The sequence below is a fragment of the Carassius auratus genome, chromosome 10 (assembly GCF_003368295.1).
Source record: "Carassius auratus strain Wakin chromosome 10, ASM336829v1, whole genome shotgun sequence".
Classification (NCBI taxonomy): domain Eukaryota; kingdom Metazoa; phylum Chordata; class Actinopteri; order Cypriniformes; family Cyprinidae; genus Carassius; species Carassius auratus.
In genome coordinates, this window is record NC_039252.1 from 14245258 (window position 1) to 14270807 (window position 25550).

At 36.9% G+C, this 25550-nt stretch overlaps 1 protein-coding gene across 1 annotated transcript in view; it reads left to right on the top strand.

Annotated features, from left to right (window-relative positions):
• LOC113109484 (neurobeachin-like) overlaps positions 1–25550 on the top strand; it is a 54098-nt gene that overhangs the window by 24003 nt on the left and 4545 nt on the right. The window lies entirely within an intron of this gene.

The following is a 25550-nucleotide window of genomic DNA, read 5'->3' on the forward strand; positions in this document are numbered from 1 at the left end:
ATTTGTGAAGTTTTCCTTTCTCTCTTTTTTGTTGGTGGCATAAATTGGATTTCCCCTACAACTCTCTAGATGTTTTAATGGCTCTGAAGTTAACCTCATTAACAGGGAAAGTTCACCCAAAAATTAAAACTAACTCCCATGTCATTCCAAATAATTGTATAATATTATTGCAGTATGTTCAGGTAGCTCCTCTCATAGTGGTGTTTTGGGTGAACTATCCCTTTAAAGAGCCTTGTTGTTTTTTTTAAAAAAGGCAGGGCTTTATAAAATGCATTTATTTTTAATAAACTTAGTTATATTTTTTGAGTGTTTGTTGTATGTGTGTTCGTTATTCAGGGGTCTGAGATGGCAACTGTTTTGTTTTCCACTGCAGAGGGGGCAAGACTCTCTCTCGAGAGAGTTTGAGTCTTGCAGTGCAGCAGAGAGAAAAGCCTAGTCATGTGTCTGGAGGGGGCGGAAGAGAGAGAGAAACCATTTATTTCATTTGTTGGCTACAAGGCATGTGATTGGGCTCATGGTCCATTCTTGAGACGTTAACTCTTTGAGACTGTCTGGCAAAATGCCATTGGCTATTTCAGAAGCCATTACTCCAGTCTTCAGTATCAAATGTACTTAGAAATCATGTAAATATGCTGGTTTGGTGGACAAAAAACATTTGTTCTTATTATTAATTTTAAAAACGCCTGTGCTACGTAATATTTTTTTGGAAACCGTGATTATTTGATTTGAATAGAAAGTTCAAAGGAGTCTTTTGTAATGTTGTCACTTGTCACTCATAAATGATCAATTTAATGCATCTTTTTTTTCCATAAAAGGATTATTATCATCAGTATAGGAAATCTCTATATAGGAAAAATATCCAACACAAGTCAACTGTTTTTGTTGTGTCTTGAATTGGCTTTGAGGTTTGAGGCTGGAACTTGGCTCTCCAGAATGTGCTGTGTATTTGTGAGTATGACTAAGGCTTGCTGTGTATTACATCACATCCTTTCGTTGTCTATTTAGACTGAGTAGACCTACAGGTAAGTGTCCCATGTTAGTATCCATCATCTTGATCAATTTATTCCCTTTATCCAATATTTTATCTTAGTATTGCTCTCAAACCATTGCTTTAAGGAAGTACTTTACAAACCAAAGTATTTAAAGCAATAAAAAAAGCTTGCTTCTTCATTAGAATATATTTGGAGAAAGACCTTTATGCCTCTTGATCATCTAAGGATCCTCTGCAGTGAATGGGTGCCGTCAGAGTAAGCTGATAGAGTCAAAACAGCTGATAAAAACATCCCAATAATTTATAAGTTGTCCACACATCATCATTAAGGAATCTAACTTTAAACCATAGCTTCTGTCCAAAAAAATCCATCTCCTGTTGTTCTCTCACATCAAAAGCCATCAATGTGTTTAGTTTAGAACTGTTTTCGCTTGTAAATTGTCTTGATCTGTGCATATTTCTCTCCTGATTCCTATGAGACAACTTTTTCACTGGAGAAAGCAAATATAGTTGACTCATATTTTAGACAGAAACAACAGTTTGAGTCATCTCAATGATGATAGCTAATATGAAGCTTTTAGATTTACATGGTTTAAATTGATAGAATCGAGTCATTTTGAATACTTGTGGGTTACTTATTGTAATGTTTTATCAGCTCTCATTCTAAGGGCACCCATTCACAAGTCATGTAATGCAAAACATGTATCTAGTATCTATACAACCCATATACCCAGTAGCTGCCCACAGCCATTTAGAGTCTTTTGCTAAGAGCATGAGTCTGTGATGTTGCTTTGAGCTTTTAGACTTAGCACTGCTTTTAGTTGTAGGATGGCTTTTATTCTTAATTAAGACCCAATCTGATCTCTTCAGAAGAGCTCCAGTCTTATCACAGAGGATGTACCTGTCAATGCTCCATAATAAGGCTGTTATCGACTTATTTTTTTAATGCTCACAGATGATTAGACTGCCATGTCTCTGTTACATTCTCCATCTATCCATTCTCCGCTGCCTCAAGAGCTTCCTTTGTTCTTTTCATCTCAGTCAGTCTTTTTCCGCTCGCCATCCCCCTTTCTGCCAGTGCTGGGGTCTGGCCTGCATCGCAGGCTTGGTGGCTTTAAAGTGCATTTAGAGTTTAGAGCACAGGCTCCTTTGTTCCTCTCCTTGTTCTGCTGTAATTTGATTGACCGAAGCCACTGCTCTTCCTGTAATCACATATCCCTGAATAAGGAACACCACACATGCCTCTTATTTCCACTGTGGCTGGAATATGCACAGTTAAACCCAAAGAGAGGCGGAGTATGGGACCACGAGAAGGGGGAAAAGAGCCCCTGAAGAATAAGCGCACTAGATATGTCATTGTTTCCCCCCAAATCCATACATCATTTGAACAGAGCAGACATGTTTAGAGACGGTATTCTTTGGAAAGGGGGGAAAATTGGACTGTTCGCTCTCCAAGGTCCTGAAACAGAGACTGGCCTTTAGACTGGCTGTCGACACATTGACGGGCTCCCCTCTAGATCATGTGTTGATTTTTGTCATTTTTTCTCTTTTAGGAAAAACAGATGTTTCCACTGAGTTCAGATCAGTCAGACGAGAGTCTTGGGGCCTCTTTAACTGCTTGTTTTTTACATCTCTATTCTGATTAGGCAACTGGATATAGAGTCTTTGAAGAGGTTGTTTACATCTTTCTGCTTTTTCACAAGTCTCTGAGTCATGTGGGCTGATGCCTTGAGCAAATGCCTGGAGCAAACATGCAAGTTTTTCCTGAATTGAAACTGTAGTTATACCTGAATAATTATGACTAACAAACATTATCATAATCTCTCTATGTCTCTCTCTTTTTCTTGTTATGTGAAATGCTCTCTAACCACAAGGTGGTAAATGTTTAATCATTAGTAGTTGTTGCTAAGGCAAGCATCACTTTAAGTGTTGCTGTTATGTTGTTCTCTATTATTATTGCTCATAATTAGGGTTAAGAGTTTAGATAACCCAATTTACAGTTTTAAACTATGGAGCATAACTTTTTTCTGCATTGTTTTTGAAACGAATATGAATTAGACCTTACTTAAAGGGTTAGCTCACCCGAGATTGAAAATTTGTCTACTAAAATTCTTCTAATCACCTCCGAAGCATCCTAAGTGTATGTGACTTTCTTCTTTTTTAGAATAATCCAATCGAAATTTTTATATAAATAATTGTCCCTTGATCTTCCAAGACTTTCAATGGGGGTGAAAGTCAACAGTTGTTAACAGTTCAGAAGACGTGAAATAAAGTGTGCGAATCTTTGATAAAACATCTCTCACACATAATAAACGTAATCAACACTTTTTTTTCTAATTTCTGGAACATCCACTTACTCCCATTGAAAGGCTTGGAAGAGCAAGGACAATTTTGAATATAACTTCCATTTTATTATTCTGAAAGAAGAAAGTCACATACACCTGGGATGCTTTGAGGGTGAGTAGAGGGACGGATTTTAATTCTCCGGTGAACAAACCCTTGAAGTCATGCAGCTTGAGTGGAGATGTTGTGTTTATAAGAAATCAGACTTTATATAGATTATAGATAATATTTATTCATTTTCAGCAATTTATAATAATCTTTCATTTAATTTAATAATTTAATTGAAAATGAGCATGTTTGAATAATTATTAAGATTGAAATTATTATTATTATTATGATTGAAAAATTTCAAAAGCTAAAATAAATAAATAAATAATTAAATTATTTTATTATTATTATTTATTTTATTTTACAGCAGGTATTATTTGCTTTTCCACTCTCTCTCTCTCTCCCTGAATGATCCTGGTTTTGGTAAATTAGTGGTCTTTTTGAATTGGAGGAAGCTTCAGAGTAAACTCAAATTTGAGTATGTCTAAATGTTATTCAAATTTTGAAGACAAACAAAACTTTTTATGATACAAGCCATATTTAAGCATGTCAAGTCCAAGTTACGCAATCTTTCAGATAAATCTGTCGGGGCTGGTAATTTACTTTTTTAAAGTACCTATTATTAGTTTACTGTTGTTGTATTTTTTTTAACTGACACAATTTTGCTACATTGCTTTAATCACAATTAGTTTGAAGCCATTTATATCACTCCATCTATTTTTAATGTGGATAAAGTAGGCCACATTAAAATCAGCTGCATAGAAAAGAACGGCATGGATTTTTTATAGCACCCATCAGTTCACATTGTGTTGCTGTGTTACAGTGCATCTCTGACAAATCCCCTGAAGAGCTTTTGTGGAAAGGTGGACACCCTACAGTGAGTGCAATAATGAATGCAAATTTAATAACAATATACAAAGGACTTTGGGATCAAATTCCCTTCACAAGGTGATCTTCAGTCCTTTGCACTGTCAGCCTAAGGCAGCATTCTTATCACTATTTATTAACCTGCTGTACTTATAGAAGTCAATTAAATATGATCTAAATTGGCGTTTAGGCCTGAAGCTTTAATGATGATAGATGCTAATATCTTATAAAAGCCTTTCTTACCAGATTACTGTCACTCTAGGTTGTAGACAGACAGCTTGACATTTTTAAAGTGCTTGCCTTGAGGTCTTTCTCTCTGTTGTAAGTGTACCAGCCTTTTTCATTTTATTTTTAAGAAAATTACAAGCCACTTAGTCACATACTGTGATGTTGTTTTGATATAGGGGTCAGGTATTCATTTCAACGGGTTTTAAACAGCTGAAATATGTTTTTGGTTTCTCAGCAGAGGTCGGCTTCATAGCCACGTCTCTGCTCAAGGATACACGGACGTCGTTTACTGTGTAATGGAGACGACAGGCGGCAAGCGGCTGATTAGTTGCCTCCCATAAATTTCATTGTCTTCCTTCAACATTTTCAATGCTAAAATAGCAAGATAGATTTTCTGCTTGCCCTTCGTGGTTTTACAAAGGGCACAAGATGGAAACGTGGGTGTCGAGATGCTTTGTGTGCATACAACTTGGCCATTTAACAATATTTTTTTTTTTGGGGACCGTATGGGTAGAAAAGGGATTTTTTTAAATAATATTTTTGTTTTCTATTTATTTATCTTTTATTGTATTTTTGGCAACTGCCACCATATTTTATATGATTTTTTAAAAAAATTCTTATTTATTAATAGTGGCTTTCGTTCAGGACAGGAATGATGAAACGAGCCTAAAATCGCAAAGCACTTGTTTATAGTCAACTTCATTCACTTTCGCTTTCACCTGGAAACTTATTCTTATCGCAGATTCATGTATTTATTGTTTGCTTGGGTAATTAGTTGTAGTACCCCCCACCCCCCCCCACACACAACACCTCACCCCTCGGGCATAAGCAAGGTATGTGATGTTTAATTATCGGTCAGTTAACAACCACACAGTGGCATTTTTCAATTCAGGGCAATGACTCTGTAATCAGTTAGTAATTCACGTTTGGTTACATTATTTGCCTGCTGCAGTGTATATGATGCTCAAGGATGCTATAAGGTAATGCTTTGCCTTCATAAACATAGCTAAAGCACAGAAAAGAGACAGGATCCATTTTGCACCATGCAATGTGGAAGAAGAGGTCTTTTTAGTAAATGAACATGAAGAGGAAGCGAGCATTAACTGACCTTTACACAGCTTGAACTACTAGAACTCCCTTATGAGAGAGAAAATTACCGTTCCCTGCCTCAGAAACAGTAAAGCGAGGGAGCATTCCTTACTCGCTTCTACTGCCTCGCTGTCTGTTTTACTTGGCTTCTCTGTCCCGAGGCAGGAGCTGGAATCACAGTAATCAGCTTCCTGTCACAGCCCAGCAGCAGGGATTTGGGAAGCTGCTCCACATCTGAAGCCCCATCACTCCACCTGCTGTACTCTCCACCATGTCTAGCGTCTGTGCACCTGCATGTGTTCCCAGGCACGTAAACACGCTGGAGTCGCCATCATCCATCTCACCACAGTGCACTGCTGCGCACTAGCTCACCTTGAAACTTCTTCTAGCCCTTCACTGCCCTGTCGCCATGGTTACAGCAGCAGCTCTTAGGGGGACGGGGGTTAAGAACTGGCGGAGGCTTTCTGCAGGCGCTTGCGTCATTGTGCTAATTCCACCAGCACTTTAGACGCTCATGATTTGATTGTGGGTAGAAACACAATAAAAAAAGGGTTGCAGAAAAGGGATCTCTGGAAACAACAGCAGATCGCTTGCACTTTAATTTTATGAACGTGTGTGTGTGAGAGAGAGCGATGGAAAGAGAGAGAGACCAAGGCAATACAACAATATTATATTTATTTTATGTTTTAAGCATTTATGCAGCATCCATATACCACCTAAGCTCTAATGGCTGTAAAACTCTAACTCTGATTTTGGCTCTTGTATTATGTGAATAACACCACAAAAAATCATTTACACAGTAATTACAATTAGAAATGGTCATTTTATCAAATTTAAGGGAAGCGATTTCTTCTCTTTGTGTCAATTATGTTGATTCCGTTCTGTTCTGTTCAGTAACGCTCCATGTAGCTGTTCTTGTAAGGAAGGTGACATCCTGTCTGAACGCTGTATAATCTACTTTTGAGTGTTGAGTGCTGTCACTTACTTGGATTGAAAGTCATTGTATTCAGTGTCATTACAAATTGCTCTCTGATAAAACTGGACCACAATGTACCACTGAAAATCACAGCTGAACTAATCAGAGTATTAAAAATCAAGCCCCCTTCTGGCATGTTGGTGTGCATTGTTGTGTGCATGTTTTGAGGTACAAAAAGAGAGCAGTTATTGTGTTTCCAAGTCATTTCCTAATTAGTGGTCGACTGATATTGGTTTTTTGACAGCCGATGTCAATATTCTGGAAAGCGGGGGGTGGGGGCAATAGCCAATGTAAAGCTGATGTGTGTGTGTTTGTGTGTGTATATATATATATATATTTGTATTAATATTTACAAAATTTGAAATCATTTGAAAATGGATTAAAAAATATATGTGTAAACTAAACATACTTAAACTTTAGATGACAAAGTATTTTTCACAAACAAATATTTATTAAAAATTTTATTAAAAAGAATGAACCACTGTAGACAACAGCGCACTCAGTATTCTGGGAAGTTTATGTGCACTGAGAATCATATTTTTCAAATAAAACCAAGGTAACACTCATTTTACATACAGCGTACAGTGAAAATTACATAAATATGACAGTGGGCGAATACATAAAGTGCAGCACTTAATTTAAAGCATTCAATTAACATGGGCCGGCATCACACAGAGAAACCATGATCATGCTAGATTCACACTTCACAAGATCTGGATTCGAGGTTTGTGAAATTAAATATTTATTAGTCATTCAAAGATTTGTTTAAAATAAATAAATATGTATGTGCTTAATGCTGATTGCAAACGAGAAAATATTATAATGTTTGCCTTTCTATTACAAATAATATAAAAGCAATCGTTATAGTACTTTTTGTATACATTAATTCCTTTGTTTAACCATTCTATCTGATTATTAGACAGACTTCTATTCGTATTAGACAGAACTGTTAATAATGACAGTAAACAAGACAGGGGAGACTGTGTGCACTCAGGAGCTGCCTTTCACTGCGCCGTCAAAATAAAAGTCCCACTTTGAACACCTTGGCCAACAAGAAAAACTTATCGGCCTGTGCCGATATTTGAAAAATGCCAAATATCGGCTAATATATCGGCCTCTGCGATATATTGGTCAACCACTATTCCTAATACTTGAAAATTTGGCCTTATTAACACCAATCTAGATCATAATTGCGATTGGCTACTGAGGAACCTATATCAGTCATTATAGTTTATTTAGCATCTGTAAGTTTCATTGTTATTTTTGTTTTATTTAAATAACATGAATGTATATATTAATGTTTTGAATCAACTTTTTTATTTTTTATGTTTTCATTTTAATGGTAGTATTTCTGTTATGTGATTTTCATTTTTATTAGTTTGCATTTTATATTTCTATTTTAATTTTTACTTTTAGTAATTTTAATACATTTTATTTTATTGTTATTTTATTACCTAGGCAACATTTCATCTATTTACATTTTATTACTTTATTTTATTTCAATTAAAAAATTTATTTTTAATAGTTAACAACACTGATGCATTCATTAAAGCCTCCAGTTATTCATAATTTTCTAATTGTGCAACTTCTCTGCAGTTAATTGCCCTAAGCCATTAGTTGTTTCCACAACTGAGGCCCCAGTTATAAGCAGCGGAAGCTCCATCCAGAAATGTCCCACGTCCCTCTTATAGTCCATTCACAGCCCTACAAGAAGCCTTTGATGTTTTACCACATCTCAGGAGCTTGGTGTGATTTTTGGAGCACCTTTGATCCAGAGCTTGAAAGAGCTCAGCAGTGCCTAAAAGCCCCACCATACAGAAGGAGCTGTGCGAAAAGACCAGCTTTGCTTTCCTTGTGTGGGTGTGTTTCAGCGAGACAGCTGATGTAACGAGGTTTCTACTCTGCGCTTCACCTGTGTGCTGTGGCTCCGTGTGTTCCTGCTGACACACTGTATGAGATCACATCCACGCGACAGAGCAAACAGCCTCAGGACCCAAAGGAGGGGAAGAGAAGAAACTAGAATTTTGTTTGGAAGAGAGAATTGGGACAGACAGATGTGTAAAAGTAGAGATGTTTGTGTGTGTGGGTGAGAGAGAGAGAGAGGGAGAGAGAGACGCTGTCTCGATGCAGTCTCAGAGGAAGCTCAACAGTGCATGTAATGGGGAAAAAAACTTGTTTTTAGAATCTGCGTGAATGAAGGAGAGCATCGCAATCGACCTTCTGCGGCAAGCGTCCTACTAGCCCCACTGGGTGATAACGAGCAATTTACAGTTTAATTATGTCTCCAAATAGATCCAGCTGCACGCTTGCACAGTCACCTAAGCATGGAGACTACTGCTTTATAGACGGGCCTTTGGTAGCAAAGCACTGTATTTAAAGGAAGTCAATATTTTTTTTCATCTTTTAGCCATAATCTGTTCTGATTATCTGGAGGATGTACACTTCTTTGATGTCTTGAAAAGGTTACATGCTGACTGACTGACATAAAACTGGCTAAATTCACCAACCGTATTTTAAAACAGTCGTGTCTATCAAATAGTCAAAATGAAGGTCCATCCTATTCTGGCAAACTTGTTAATAATGTCTGTTAGCACAGTGATAGAATATGATACTAAAGCTTGAGATTTTGGATTGTGTCTGTTTGACGTTTTGGAAGACTTTTTCCCTTTCACCTAAACATCTAACAGGTGATTTGTCTCACTCTATGACCACATAGCCATATTTTATGCCATTTGTCATAACCTGAGAGAGGATGACAGCCCTGACATTACTGGTTTAGAGAAAAAGAAAAACCCACACAGCAAACTTATGTTTATCACTTAAATATACTTTGTGCTTTTTTGAGAGCAGGGTGTTTGTTTTATAAAATTATATGTAAATTATAATGTAAATTGTATTTTATTTTATTATGTTTTCATCTGCTTCACAATTTCTATATTCCATGCTTTATTAAAAGGGGTTTGTGGGTAGTTTTAGGGTGAGGTTTCTTATTACTGTGGTGCATTAAAGGAATGACTGGAGCTTGCGGTTTGGGGCCTTAATGAATGGAAATTTATACAATGCATCAAGGTACACATTCCCCTCTCTTTCTCTCTTTCTATCTCCCCCTCTCTCTTTTCACCTTTCTTCTCTTTTTTCACCAGGACCACATCCTCAAATACAATTACCATAGTATGAAGGTTATGCAGCTCAGTATGATGCTCTTAATAGAATGCCATTTCTTTGCATAATGGATAAACACACACACACACACATACAGTATATGCACACTCAAGTGTCTTGTCTGCAGGTCTTTTAAGTATGTGCACACATCCACAAATACACTTACATACATTTTTATATACAATGCTCTTAAGTTTACATACCCCTTGGAGAATCTGTTAGATGTTTAGCATTTAAATAAAATGTTTTATTTTATTTTTAAACTCCCCTGAAGAAGCTGCATAATGGCTTTTTAAGTGTGTATATTTTAAATATATACAAAAGTGTACAGTATATACTATTGCTTCCTACGGTTATTTGTTGCTTCCGGAATATCAGTGATTTATGGAAGCTTCTTTTTGCCACGGAATAACATTTTTTAAAAAGCTAATTGCGACTTCTTATTTGAAAATTCTGACTTTTTATCTTGTGATTCTTAAAAAATAAAACATTCTGTGGGATTGTGAGATATAAATTCTTTCTTTACCTCACAATTCTGTCTATTTTACACTGAATTCTGAGTTTTAATCTCACAATTGCAAGTTATCTCTATTACAGTTTATATCTCTAAGTCATATAGTCAGTGTGGGGAAGACCTTAAATGTGGACAGCATGGGAACTTATGGTGCTTTTCCACTGTTTGGTACGACTCGACTCGACTCAGTATGGTACGGCACGGCTCGGCTCAGCACGTTTGCGTTTCTACTGCAGTTTAGTATTGCTTTAGAGTAGGCGGGATTATTTACATGTCATAGTTGCACCGCCTCTACTGCCGCAACTCGTGTAAAACATTTTCCTTTTGCAATGCCCCATCAAGCTCTCGCTAGATTCACTCCTCTGCTATCAAGACAAGGAGTGGAATGTCTGTACTTCCGCAACAGACAACAAAACTTTTTGGTTAAAAAAAGGTGAGCTAATTCAATACTTCACTGGCTTTGCTCATATAATTCTAGCGGTTCTTTTGTGTTTGTGTCGCAAGTTCATTGACGCAGGTAGTGATGATTCTCTCTGAGTTTAAACATCACATTTTGGTAAAGGTATGGTTCACTTGGGACCTCAACAAAGGTGGTACTAAAAAAGTACCAGGTACTGTACCCAGTGGAAAAAACCCCCCAAAAGTGAACCGTACTGCGCTGTACCATGCAGGGACGACTGGCCATCTGGAGCCATTGGCCAATGTGGGCCGGCCCACCCAGTACACAAATATATATATATATTTATAGATATTTTTTAAATGACGGAAATCATAATATTGCATTACTTTTCTACGCAAATGGATGAGTGAGTCGATTGCACGGCCACAGCCGACAAGTTGAGTGTTTTGCCCTCCCTCCCTGTTTAGTTTGGTCTACTCCATTGCGTATCTTGACCATGCCCCCTTTCACGTCGTCTAATTTACAGAGAGAGAGAGACAGATTTATCCGACTGGTACAGCGAATTTCTCTGAGTAGCAGGCCACTGTATACGTTCATTTAAAACATAACTGACTGTGTCTATGAGAATACTTTCAGAGACAATTATTTTGAGATAATTTTGTGTGTATCTGTTCATTCAGAAGTTACGATATGCAAAATTTGTCAAAAATCGCAGATTGTCTGAAAGCTCTGAATGCGCGCAAATGGTTTAAACCGCTTGAATCGGCAAGATTTAGAAACAAGTGCAAACGATCAACTACGATCCGTTTCACCCCTACAAGCGAGTGAACAACGCGAATCAAATTAGGCATTTTACATCATTATTCAAGATAGCCGTCGGGAAGGGCGGTGATATATGTTGGATACCCAACTGAAAAACACAACATCCCCGGGACGTCAGGCTAGCGATTTTACGAGCCCTGCACCTCAGATCTATCCAGTTTGTGAACCATTGGTTTCCACACTTGTTTCTTTCAACAAAATAAATGATTATTTAAAAAGATTGACTCAAAAGAATCATCTGTTCACGAATCGGACCATGAACTTGTATTACCGAGCCAAAGATTACCGTATTTTCCAGACTATAAGTTGAACTTTTTTTCATAGTTTGGCTGGTCCTGCGACTTATAGTCAGGTGCGACTTATTTATCAAAATTAATTTGACATGAACCGAGAGAAATGAACCAAGAAAAAACATTACCATCTACAGCCGCGAGAGGGCGCTCTATGCTGCTCAGTGGTAGGCTACAGGAACACTGACCAGCATAGAGCGCCCTCTCGCGGCTGTAGACGGTAATGTTTTCTCTTGGTGCTTGGTTCTAAATAAATGCGACTTATAGTCCAGTGCGACTTATATGTTTTTTTCCTCGTCATGACGTAATTCTGGACTGATGCGACTTATACTCAGGCGCGACTTGTAGTCCGAAAAATACGGTATCTGTTATTGAACATTTCGAATGAATAAAGACTTCAAGTTCATCTGTAAAGCACATAAAGCTATCGTTTGAGTTTATAAACTTCTATTTCATGCATGATTCGTATGAATCTGTTAACTGAATGCAAAGTGTGAGTTCTAAGTTTGTGTCATGATCGAGCATGTATCGCTCACTAAAACTTGCTAAATGAACAAGTTTGTTTCAACTGAGGATCAGTTGCCCTATTGGTTAAAATCCTAAAACTGTTTACTTAAACATTAAATTAATAAACGACATTAAAACAGGGGCGGCTGCGTTATGATGTGGTGGGCTGCTGTGGGACAATTTGATAAGTCCAGGGCCACTTTCTTGTCCCAGTCCACCACTGGTAACATGCATTGGAAAAGCACCATTACTATACCACATCACAGAAGGGTATGTAACTTTTGCACTGGATAAATGGAATGTATGTAAAATACTGTTTTTAAATTTTTCATTACAGCATTAAATTTTTCATTACAGCAGAACTAAATGCATTTGGCCACTCATAATTATACAGTTCTGTAAATTGTGCATGGACTGTGCAGTAAACCCTCTCTCTCTATATCCATGTGGATTTGTGTTCTGTTCTGCATGCCTGGCATGGTTTGGGGTCTCGGGTATGATTGACAGGTGTGTTCTCATGCCTGGAGGGCAGACGCCCTGTGGTTGGTGTGTAATCAGGCCTGATTGGGGCCGGTAGCGGCTTTGCCTGCTGGTGATAAAAGAGTGTGTGGGTAGATCCTCTTGGCCTCTTCTCTCTCTGTCTCTCCCTCTTTCTCTCCTTCTCTTCTTCATCTTAGTGAGTCATCCTCATACATTCCTCTGTTTTCTGTCCAATGTATCTGCTGTTATTTCATGCTTTCCTCTTCAAAAAGGATTTATAGTCTATTAATTATAGATGTGTTTGTGGGTGAGCGAGTGTGCGCTTGTGTACGTTTTCACGTTGAGATCGAGAATTCTCCTTTGAAGATTTTCTCCAGCAATGCAAACATCACAGAAGTCAGTGTGTACTGTAAGTTATTGATGCTGTTATATGAAATGGTCAATAAGAAAATTACATTAAAAATGATTTTAGTGTTACTTTGGAATCCATCATTATTAAAAAAAAACTATCAAATATAAAAAAATAATTATTTAACCATAACATACTAAAATATTTACATTATAATATACAGCTGAAGTCAAAAGTTTAAATATACCTTGCAGAACCTGCAAAATGTTATTTTTATCAAAATAAGAGGGATCATACCAAATTCATGTTATTGTTTATTTAGTACTGACCTGAATAAGATATTTCACATATTACATGTAGTCCACTAGAGAAAATAATAGTTAAATTTATAAAGATGACCCAGTTTACAGTACATACCCTTGATTCCTAATACTGTGTTGTTACCTGAATGATCAACAGCTGTGTTCTTTTGTTTAGTGACAGCTGTTCATAAGTCCCTTTTTTGTCCTGAACAGTTAAACTGCACTGCTGTTCTTCAGAAAAATCCTTCGGGTCCAACAAATTCTTTGAATTTCCTGCATTTTTGTGTATTTGAACGTTTTCCAACTATGACTGTATGATTTTGAGATTCATCTTTTCACACTGAGGACAACTGGGGGACTCCTATATAGTGTTGGACAGTAACGCATGACTTAGTAACGCGTAACTGTAATTCAATTACTTTTTTAGTAGCGGCGTAATTTAACGCATTATAATTTCCAAAATAATAATTAGAGTAGAGTTACAAGCCGAGGTCTCTATATGTTACTGCTGGGTTACATTGCCGACATAATGCAGTGTTTTATAATCTAGAGATTTTGAAAAGGACGTAGCACACGCACTATCGAGTCAATTGCAAATTCAACACCCCAGCTCTTAATGCATTGTTTTTCCTTCTGTATCATTTAGCTGTAAAATGAGTTGAGGTGAGGTGAGCTCTATGATGTCACTCAATTGTGATGTCAGATGTCACCCTTTTATTTGAAGAGTTTTAGACTGACACCTTTTGGTTGTTTGGAATAACACTGGAATAGTCTTTGTGTGTGATGTCTGTACACCTGACAGACAGAAAAATATGTGTGCACATGTATTGGTGTTCATGCTGAAGAGCGTGGGCCGTGCAGCGTGAATGTTCAGTAATTACTGTGCGACAGGTACGAAGTGGTCTTATTCTGCACGCTGAACTCAACAGCCCCACCGCAGATGTAATGAACAGGTGTGCTAAATATACAGTACATGACCCGCCTCTGGGAAACTCAGAAGACCAATTACAGAAAGAGAGAGAGAATATCACCCGCTTCTGCAAAAAAAAACAAAAAAACATCTTGGGTTTTTATGTTTTTGTAGAAATAATGTGCTTCTTCACTGTTGCCAGAGTCTATCGTAATTTGATAACCTTTGTGGCCTTTTTGTTGATTACCACAAAATATAATGATTGTTCTTAAAAAATAAATAAATCTTGAGGCACTTTCATTTGAAGTCAGTTGGGCCAGAAATGTTTATCTCATAACCTTATACAAGCACTTATGTTCATACTTCTGTAACAACTTGTGTTTTTGAGCTTTAAATTTTTAAATCTCTCTCTCTATATATTTTTTTTTACACACTCATAATTTGTACATCTTTTTGGCTATTGTGTATTACAGAAATAGTGAGTACATTTACAAATTGGTGCCATTAGCATTGTTTGACAAATATTTGCACTCTAAATCCAGTCATTTCAATAGGAATCCATACATGCAGGAACTTTGTTTCGGGGTGAAAAATTGCCCAATGTAGATTTTGCAACTAGTTCAAGTTGGTCACAGGAATTCAGCACATTGACAGAAAGCTGCTTGGTTTCAAAGTGACTTCACTGTGAGCTTCATACATCGCTACACCATTGGCAATGAACAGTGGCCCTTTTTTGCTTGTGAAATTTTGCATGCTGAATAAATCAAGCTGTATTTTATAATAAATGCTTGCAGGCTCATATGCAGCTTTCTCTGTAGCTGAATACTGCAGTCTCACAAACACACATTTCTATTGGGGATTCCTCTCTCTGTCTTTCCTTCTCAGTGATTTCCTCTTTTCCCCTGCTGATACATTACTGCGGTATTCAGCGATCAGGAAGGACATTCTTTCCTCTTATCTGAGAAACGTTGACACAGCACCAGCAGCGGCAGAAGCATTGTATGTTTGTTTGCTTCTAGGCCTTTTCTTTTTAAACCTCACAGCAGATGAAGGTGCAGGGCAGACACTCACAAAGCCTCAAAAGCAGAGTGTTAGATAGTGAGGTAATTAACCTTGATGTTGGGGCGCAATCTACTTGAGGTTTGAGGCGAGAACGGTTTCTATTACTTTGAAAACAAACTAACAGGGGAATAGCAAGGATGGGCTTGCCTGCTGAGTTTTGGCAGCTTTCCCTCTTTTGGTCTGGGTACAATGTTTTGTTTTTAGTAAATCTTCAACTAGGTTTTTACACTTTCTGAATTTGTATGATTTGCATTATCCTGCACAAAACTGGTCACCATGTAAAATAGAAAACCTTGACCGCTAATGTAGTTAGATATGTGTGGAATTTTTAAAGTTATACTTTAATAATGATGTGCATAGGATTAGGGAGTTAAAAAAACGAATTTTCATGAAATACCCATTTCTAAATCTGTATGCCATTTTTCTTCTGTGAAAGACAAAAGCAACCCAAACAGCATTCGGCCCCTTTTGACTTTCCTTTTGTCAAATAAATAAATATATAAATACTTTTAAAAAAAAACACATTCTGGAGGTGTGTTTCATCAAAAAATGCACTGGGGCAAGGTTATTATCATTATCTAAATCTAAAATGATTAAAAACATTAACTCTTTCCCCGCCAACATTTTTGTAAAAAAAATTGGCAGCCACCACCAGCGATTTTGATGATTTTCACTTAAATTTGATGACCTTCAGTATATTTTGCTGTATGAATATTTGAATATGCAATGCACCAAAATAAAGATTAGAGTCTCTACTTTTAAACAGTTTTGTTCTAGCTTATAGCATTCTTTTTTTTATCAACACATGAATATAGGTAGGTTTCATAAAAATGAATTATCAAAGCATAAATCCAGTAAATCACTTCTATCAACACCTCCAAAGCTTGCACAGACACATACTACTTCCTGGATCAACATTTAACTCTGTAACTTTATGCAGTTTTCATTTATATGCTGCCTATTGCTGATGATCACATTATTTTTAATATGCATCTGTTTACATAAGAGATATCTTGTTTTTCCGTCCTGTTCATGTGTGTTTTTGTTCGGGAGGTTTTGTACTCGTTCAGAAGAGGTTTAATAGCGCCCCCCAAGTGTATTACAGTGAAAACATGAAAAGCCGTAAAAACTCCTCATTGGCGGGGAAGCGTTGTCTTCTAAAAGAGGAGATAGCTCGTCAATGGCGGGGAAAGAGTTAAGTCAATTGAAATGAAGCAAAAAATAAAAATACATGTTAGATGAAAATCTTAACCTAAACTAAACAAAAATTTAAATGCTGCCTTGTCAACTATTTAAAATGTTAAAAGTTAAGACTAAAATTACCATCTGAAAATGAAAACTTAAACTAAAATAAATCTAAATCTGACAAAAGCAGATTTAAATCTAAAAATGACAAGCACATAACAAAATTACTAAAAATTATACTAAAATTATACTGCATAGTATAATAGTAGGTGAGTAAATGATTAAGTAACCTTAAATATTTGCAGTAGTAATACGTAAGTCATGATTACTCCTCTAAAAACAAAAATATTGTACCTGATTGGTCATTTCCAGGTTTGTTTGTGAATGAAGGATGCTAAGTCCTAGATTTAGCTGCCCACTCTCTTTCACTCACATGATGACGATGATCCACTGTGGCATATTGATTGACTGCGGCTATACTTGAAAGCGAAGCAGAAAGGGTGCAAGGACTGCATTTCCCTGGGCGCTTTGAGAGCGAGTAAATGACCAGATGGTCATCCAGACAGGATGCAGATTCTGCTGCTCATGAAAACCTAATCACTGATAACAAAGACACTCTCTGCCTTTCTCATTGATCAGAGTGTTTGTGTCTGTGTGCATGTGTGTGTTGTTGACCTGACAGCAGGAGATTGGCTTCTCTGTTTGTCCTCGGCCTCTGATGGCTTGTGGGTGTTGACACTCTGCATCTGCAGGAGGTGCCAAGGGACCAAACGGAGAGCCAGGGAATGGTTCAGACAGAAATACGCCATCTCCCCCCTGACAGGCCAAGAGGTTATCTGTTGGGCTGGGCAGCTGTGAAGAGCACAAAAAGATGGATTGCACTGGCATAGAAGGGAAAAGAGGTCTTACTGGAAGATATGGCGAGGAACGTATGATCAGGCAGGCAAACAGATTTAGTCTGGGACAACACACGCACAAAAAAGAACAGGAAATTAGGTTATGTATCACTAACCATGAATTATCTGCTCTCATGCCTGTGTCCTACATGGCAGTTTTCAGAGATAGATGACAAATGATTGAGCTATATGTAGTGAGACTCAGAAATTTCAATAATACTAGGCAAAAAAACAATTTGTAGAGTTGAATCATTATCCAAACAGTGACGTTTAATTAGTTTTGACTGTGCCAATGTCTGTTTTAAACATAAGTAACAACAAGTACACATATCAGCTAGGCCTGGGTGACAATATTAATTTGTCAATTTCTCAAGTCTTCATTTTTATGAACTGGTATTGATTCTTGAATCCCAGTATTGATCTTTTAGTCTTCACTGTTTTCTAGTGAACAGAAAACAAAACTGTGCTAAACATTATAGTGTGCTTGCCATTCAATAATCACAATAATCTTTGTGCTTTGTCACTTTTGTTAAGAACCAAAGTCTCTGCATTAACAATAAATGCCATTTAACGTAGTACAACAGACTTCTGTGATGGAGCGCACGTGAACAAATCATCTCTTCCAATTTACTACAAGTTATGGCACAAAATAAATGTTAATAACCATTTAAGGTATGTTGAAAGGTACAGTACACTTTACTGAAATGCTCCATGTCTCATCTTATTGTTAAATCAGATTTTCAACCATAGAAAGACACCAATTGAATGGCTTGTAAACAATGGCATGTATTGTTACATTTATTCAGGAAAGAGCATTCAATGTCCATTAACTAAAAAAAAATAACCCTAGAGAGAATAATTTATATATATCCTATATTACATATTAACTGTAGTTTTACTTAACCTTTTTTTAAATGTGTTTTTGAATAAATCTGTCATGAAAATATATTTTTTTCACATCCACTATTTAAATGTTTGTATTCCAACAAGGTATTGTTGTAGAAAGATAGTTATGGCATAAAAAACGTGAAATAATTTGATTAAAGAAAAATGCCTTTTTTATTTTTTTTTATTATTATTTTTTTTAAAGGAAAACTTTCATTTTGTTTTCTGTGTATTTATAAAAAAAAATAAAAAATCCAATCCATCACTAGCCATATGGTACTGTATCTTGGCCTTCTTGTCATCCTTTAACCCCTAGTCTGTCTGAGGACCGTCTGCTCTGACCCTGTAGTTCTTTTTTTCCAATTTATACAGAAAAGCCAGTTGTTTAGCAGTGCCCTTGCAGCCACTCACAACACCTATTCTTCATGTATTTTTAATGACAACTCTCTAATTTTCTTGAAGAAAAAAAATATTTGTCTAGTCTCATTGCAGACCTCAAACACCAATTAAAACCTTGATGTGCACTATAGTTGGACCAAAACCAAAGTCAGTGTTATGTATCTGAAGGACTGAAGGACTATCATTACCCCTCATACTTTTCTCACCCTGTCTGGTTTCCCTCCTCCTCCCGCACTACGGCTCTGAAAAGCTCTTCTCCTCTGGCGTTAAGTGTTTAATCTGTGATCTCATGTCTTGATTCAGCCTGAACAGCACAATGGGTGCAAATTACCCCAGGCAAACGAATACGTAATTAGCCCACTCTGCCTTGACACTCAGCTGCTCGGGCCTTTGAAGGCCTAGATTAATAATGCAGCCCTTCAATGGGCCTTTGTCCCATCCACAGGCTAATGCTTGCTAATGGCTAACCAGCCGCATGCTGGTTTCCTCTCACCTCTGACCGGTGCATGCCAGCTTGAATGCACACAGTTACTGGATCACTTGAACTGAGTTAATACAACAGGGATTCACAGATTTCGGAAAAAGCTAAGACATTGTAATCAAGGCTTACTACATTATAGTTTTACATACAGTACAGGTTTTTGGTCTGTTTTTGTTTACAGATTTTTTTGCTTCTAAAATTGTTTTGCAAATATTTTATTTATATTTTATGTATGTAACTTAGTTTTAATGTAATTCAATTTTGTGTTTTGGTGTTTTTTGTGCTTTTATTTAGTTTTTTTTTCTTGTTTGTTTCTTTTTTTAAGTATTCAGTATTATTTTTTTTTTGTTTTGCTCACAGATTTACTGCCTCTAAAAACTGTTTATTTGCAATGATTATTTTGCATTTCATTATTTTTGTTTGTGTTTAAGGTTTTTCAAGGTTGTCTTTTGTATTTTTACTTTCTACTTTATTTATTTTTTTAGTTTTAGTTTTCTTTTTTACATTGTATGTAATATTAATATGTATCTATACAATGTTTATTTGTAAAATTTATTTAGTTGTTTTTTGCTTAGTTTACATGTTTTACTCTAAATAAGTATTTCATATGTATTTTCCATTTTGGTTGTTTTAATTTCTTAATTTCTTAATTTTTTTGTTTTTTTGTTTACATGTTCTTCGTCTCTAATTTAATTTAAATGTTAATTTTCCATTTGGTTGTTTTAATGTTTTTTGAGTAGTTTTTTTAATTGTGTTGTAATTTTGTTTTGTTCACTAGTTTTTTATCTTTCGGTTACTACTTTTTTTGTTGTTATCAATACCTTCACGGAAATCGTGATGACATATAGTGCCGCTACAATTCAGATGTTCCAAGTTCGAGTCCCGGACCTTTAATTGTATTTATATTTTATATAAATAAACTTTTATATTTATTTATTTATCTTTACTCTTAAGCATTCATGAATGTGAGGGAGGGCCATTGAAATGCATGGAGCATATGACTCTTTCCCATTTGTCTGTTGTCCCTCATTGTCATTCGTGGTGCTTCTGCAGGAAGTTAGTCTCAAGACAAGCATGTTTGTTTATTATTAAAGCTGTCACTCCACTGACAGCTGTCCTCTCAGCATGGCATTTCTTGTTTACACACAAATTCTGTATTCCTCCCTCTCTGATGATTTATCAACGTTCAAGTTTATTCATTCAGAATGCCTCATTAAATCACCTTCCTCTGGCATCTTTTTATCTCTCAAGTCCTCCGTCCTGCTGAGCCGAAATTACATATTCTTTCCGCAGAGTGCATCCTACTGACTCCAAGTCACCGTTTTCAGTCATGCCTTTCTCTCTCGTCTCTCTCTCATCACTCTTGTCCCAGCCTTCCGAACATAGATGTCACACATTCGTCTCTATAGAAATACTCTTCTCATTTCCTAAAGCTTTATGTGCCACCTATCAGGACCAACCTTTGAGAATTTACATTTAAAGCCTAACCCAGAGGAATGGATGGATGACCTTTGTGGCACGCTGTTATAAAGAGAGCCTGACCTGGTGAGACGGGGCCATGGCAGGGAAGCCACAATCTCGAACAGCGCATTATATAAAATAACGAATGCATTCTGCGAGTGGCAAAGAGGGAGAGAGTGTAAAACCAAAACAGCTGCACTGCACAACAGATGGTAAGGCCGCAGTAATCCTTCTAAGATCTCAAGTGCAAGCAATTGAAAACGCAATGAGAAAACTGAGTCTGAAAATGAGTGGCCTCGTGGTGGCTGCTCTACTGAAGGATATCTCTCAGCCACAGCGCAAGTAAACAAACTCGGATAAGACCTCCAGACTAACAGAAGAAAGCTCACTCTGATCTGTAATGTCTACAACCTCATTATTTTTGCTTTTCCTACTTTAGGAATATTTGTTTGAGCTTACGCCTCGGCTGGAGCCACCAAATGAAAAATTGTAATTTAAGAATATTAATGTGAGGATTACAGTATCTTTCTGAGATTAGACAGTCCCTCGGTTTACCATGATGACATAAATGTGACAAATCTTATTATTAAGTAATAAATGTTTTTATAAAGAGATAAGCTCACCTAAAAAAGACAATTCTGTCAATGTCAATGTTTACTGACCCTCATGTTATTTTTGGCCATTAACTGAAGGTCAGTTGGATTCAAGGTTGGATTTTTGAATGAACTACTCTTTTTAACTGAAATAAAATGTTCTCATTTGAGCGATTATGTAATTGAGCAGTTACTGTATGTAAGAACCAGGGTTATTATAGTTAATTAAATCTAAAACCATAAAAAACTTGAAAATGAAATAAAGTTTGCCTGAGATGAAATCAAATATAAAAAAGTTATTTTTTTAAACTTATTTTAATTTCTGCTACACATTAATTTAGTGTAACTTCATCTACTAAACTGAAGTAAAAATTAACAAAAGCACACACACACACACACACACATATATATATATATATATATATAAGACAACAAAATGAATATGTAAAAATAAAGATTAATGAACTATATTTATTAAATATTACCAATATAATAAAAAAAAATTCTAACAGTATCTCAGTGAAACTAAAATAACGCAGAGTAAATTCAGAAGTGACCTAAAGGAATGTCAGAGGTATCGTTTTCTCAGTAAGGTCACAGAATCCCCATCCTTGTTCAGTCTAACGGCTGGAGACTGCAGCGTTCCAGCGACTACGCCGACGCAGAACTTCATGCCAAACCCTGGAGAAGCCCGTGCCAATTGCCGCCTTCGCCTCTTTTGGCTCAGGCCTTTGTGAGAGGATTACTAGGCTAGCAAGTGCATAATTACTTGCTCAGTGGTCTGTTGGAACAGGTTTCCTCACACCTTCAGTCCCTTGCACCAAATGAAGTATCTTTTCTGAGTCCGGCGGTAAATTAAACTCCAGGAGTCATTGGTATGCAATACACTTACGTGACTCCCTGTCCCATTTTTTTCTTGTCAGAGATTCTTAATTACTGCATTTAAATATTATGGAATTATGGAATAGTTAAGAATGTAAATATTAGGATTTGATTGCATGCTTATTCTCGTGTTCTGATCCCTAGATATGGCTTGGATCCCTGCAATGTAAATTTGACTGGGTTGAGTTATATGATGAAATTTGTCCCTAATTTTGAGCGACTGTAATAGTGAGGCTTGCCTTATGCACTCGAGGGAAGCATGGTGCTGTTAGCTCTGTGAACATCATTCACTGTCAGAAGAAAGCAGAGTGTGCTCAACAGCCTGGCCAACTGTGAAGTGAGGCTGTCCCTGCCAGTGCCGCGGGCAGTTTATGCCTCTCTTCCACAGACCGCATTGCTAATTGCAGCGGTTGTGTTGTGCTGGGTGTGAGCTGGGACAGTCCTGCCTCAAGAAAGCAGATGGCTGTACAAATAGTGTCCGTAAGAATTGCAAATCTCTTAAAGCATTCATAGCAGGGAAGAGAGAGTTACGCAATAAAGTTAGAAGCAATGCCATAATTAGGAGCTTCATGCATTCTTCAACAATATATCAGAAAATTCTTATAATAATAATAAATATGATCCCAGCCGAGGATAAGGGTCTTATCTAGCATAACGATCGGTCATTTTCTAAGAAAAATACACATTAATATTCTTTTTAACCACAAATGCTTATTTGTCTTTGTCCACAATATGAAGAAAAATTCAGGATTTTTTCCTCAAATGACTTAATTTCTTTTCTACTGAAATGGAGTAAATTATCCATATATATATATTCTATCTATATATATATAAATTTTTTATCGTTTCACAATTTTGTAGTTGGCTTATCCACAAAATATACATTCATTCCTCTAAATTGAGTGGCTTTTTTCTGTGTTATTGATCTTGGCCTGCTTCAGAGTAGAGCAGTTTGAATTGAAAAGCAATGCTTGTGTCCCTTATGCTAGGACATACAGCTTTGTGTCAAAAAATAGTGGAGGACGGCTTGGCAATATTTCTTTGTGTACAGAAATCTTCGAAATGTTCTCCCTCTCGTCAGATTGCTCTGTGTTTGCGTCATTTCCAGTGTCATGGTTAAACATTCTTGCACTAGCTCAAGACCCACGTAACTCCTACAGCAGATTTCTCCAGCTGTATACAGTGAGTGCTCTGTTTTTGTTCAGTCTTGATCTGTACCTGCTCTCTTTTGTTGCTGCCATGTCATATGTTTAGCGTGGCACTCACATTCTCAAAATGGACTTGGATGTTACGGTGGATTGTAGAATAGATGGTTGCCAGGCAACCAGACTATGCAGCATCAGTAATTGTCAGCCGCTCACAGTTGCCCCTTCCATCATTGTATTTGTCAGCGTGTAATCACAGTGCCTAATTAAAGAGTGTGTCGGTAGTTTTAATACAGCGATTTGAAATGGTCTCATCTTCCTCAGATACACCAGGAGAAATGAAGACGTTGACATATTAGCTCGTAAGGTGTCCCGTGCTCTAATTGGGATCCTCGATGGAAAAGAGAAATTCAATAGGAGGAGAATTAATTCTCGCTACCTTAAGGCTTTGGCCTAATTTCGGCTAATGGATTCTGTATGGCGGCGATCGATGCCGGTGAACTGGCCCTGCCTTTGTGTGAATGTGTGGGCAAGCAGAGACTAGTTCACTTTCAAGCGTGTCGTTTTATGTTTTTGAATAATTTGTTCTCTACCGCATTAAACACAAATGTTCCTCAGAAAGCGTTCCCCAACCTAAAGAAAAACCAATCAATTAATTGATTAACCACCAACCCGCAGACATTCATCTGTCGCTGGCATGTGGTTTACTACATTCATCGCGTTATCTGTTGAGTAATTTAGTACTTAAGAGCACTTGTGATTTGCTTCATTTGCCCACATTTGTTTTTCAGCTCCTGTGCAAATCACAGTCTCCCCCTTTCATTACTGGGCTTGTGGCTTGTTTCATTTAAACATGAATTAGCTTGCTCCCGAACACAACTGTCTGTCTGGATAGTTACTGATTATTTGGAGTGGGTGGGAGTAGAGGAACTGGGCCCTGTGGAAAAATAATTTGTTGCTAACTGCTTTAGTGCTGCACAGAGTGTAATCTCTGACAGTGAGTTAGCATGTCATATATTAGCATACAGCTAAAGCTCTGGGGACTGAAAATCAGCCTTTCACTGTTAGCATTAGGTACATTTTGGAATGACTTTGAGACAGTGTGTTATCTAAAACATATTGTAATAAGTATTATTATAAATTATATAAATTAAATATTATTCCATTAAATATATGTATTTTTTTCTGCATTAAAAGGTCAAATAGTTCAGTTTGTCTGCTGTGGTACATATGAAATGACAACGTTTATTGATATATATTTAAGGTGTATGATTTTTAGCAGGAAAAACATCAAGTAATTTTTTACTCATTCATTTCATATTGCATGCCATAGAGGGCCCTATTTTAACGATCTAAATGCAAAGTGGGAGTTCACGGCGCAGGTGCACTCAGGGCATCTAAATCCACTTTTTGGAAAAACGGTTGGCGCACCCGGGTGCATGGTCTAAACGTGTTTTCCCTATTCTCTTAATGAGCAATGGGTGTTTTTTGGGCGTAACGTGCGATAAACCAATCAGAGTCTCATCTTCCATTCACTTTAAGAGCCAGTTGCACTCACGCCATGACAGATTTGCTATTTACACGGCGGAATTTGGCAAGCTCAAAGACAGAACGCATCTCCGAGATGAAAAAGAGCTGCTCCTGTGCCAGTAAATAGATAGCCTAATTCTGATACATGCCATGACTATCCATTATGATATGTAGGCATATATATATATATATATATATATATATATATATATATATATATATACATATACATATACATATATACATATACATATACATATATACATATATATATATATATATATATATATATATATATATATATATATATATATATATATAGCCTACAATAAATTATTATGCATTGCAATCCTTTAATTTTTTATAATTGGCATGTTAGTGTGCTGCTGTGCGTCCCTGTATTTAATAAGCAGTGTGTATGCGTGTTGTGGACCCGCCTATACTAACATGCTCTTAAAATAACAAGAAAAAACATTGCGCCAGAATTTAGACCAGGTTTGAGTTGGTCTATGGCGCAGTCTATTTTCAGCTCCTTAAATAGCAATGCGCCTGAACACACCTCTTTTTTAGACCAGCACGCCCATAAATGATAAATGATGGCATAAATGAGTGCAAATGCATTTGCTAATTAAACCATGTGGCGCTGGACGGGAAAATGCGCCGGACTGAAACCAGCAAACACACTTGCGCTGCACCTTGCGTCGCATTGTGCCCAGGGCCCAGAGACTTAATATGCAGAAACAATTGTAAAAA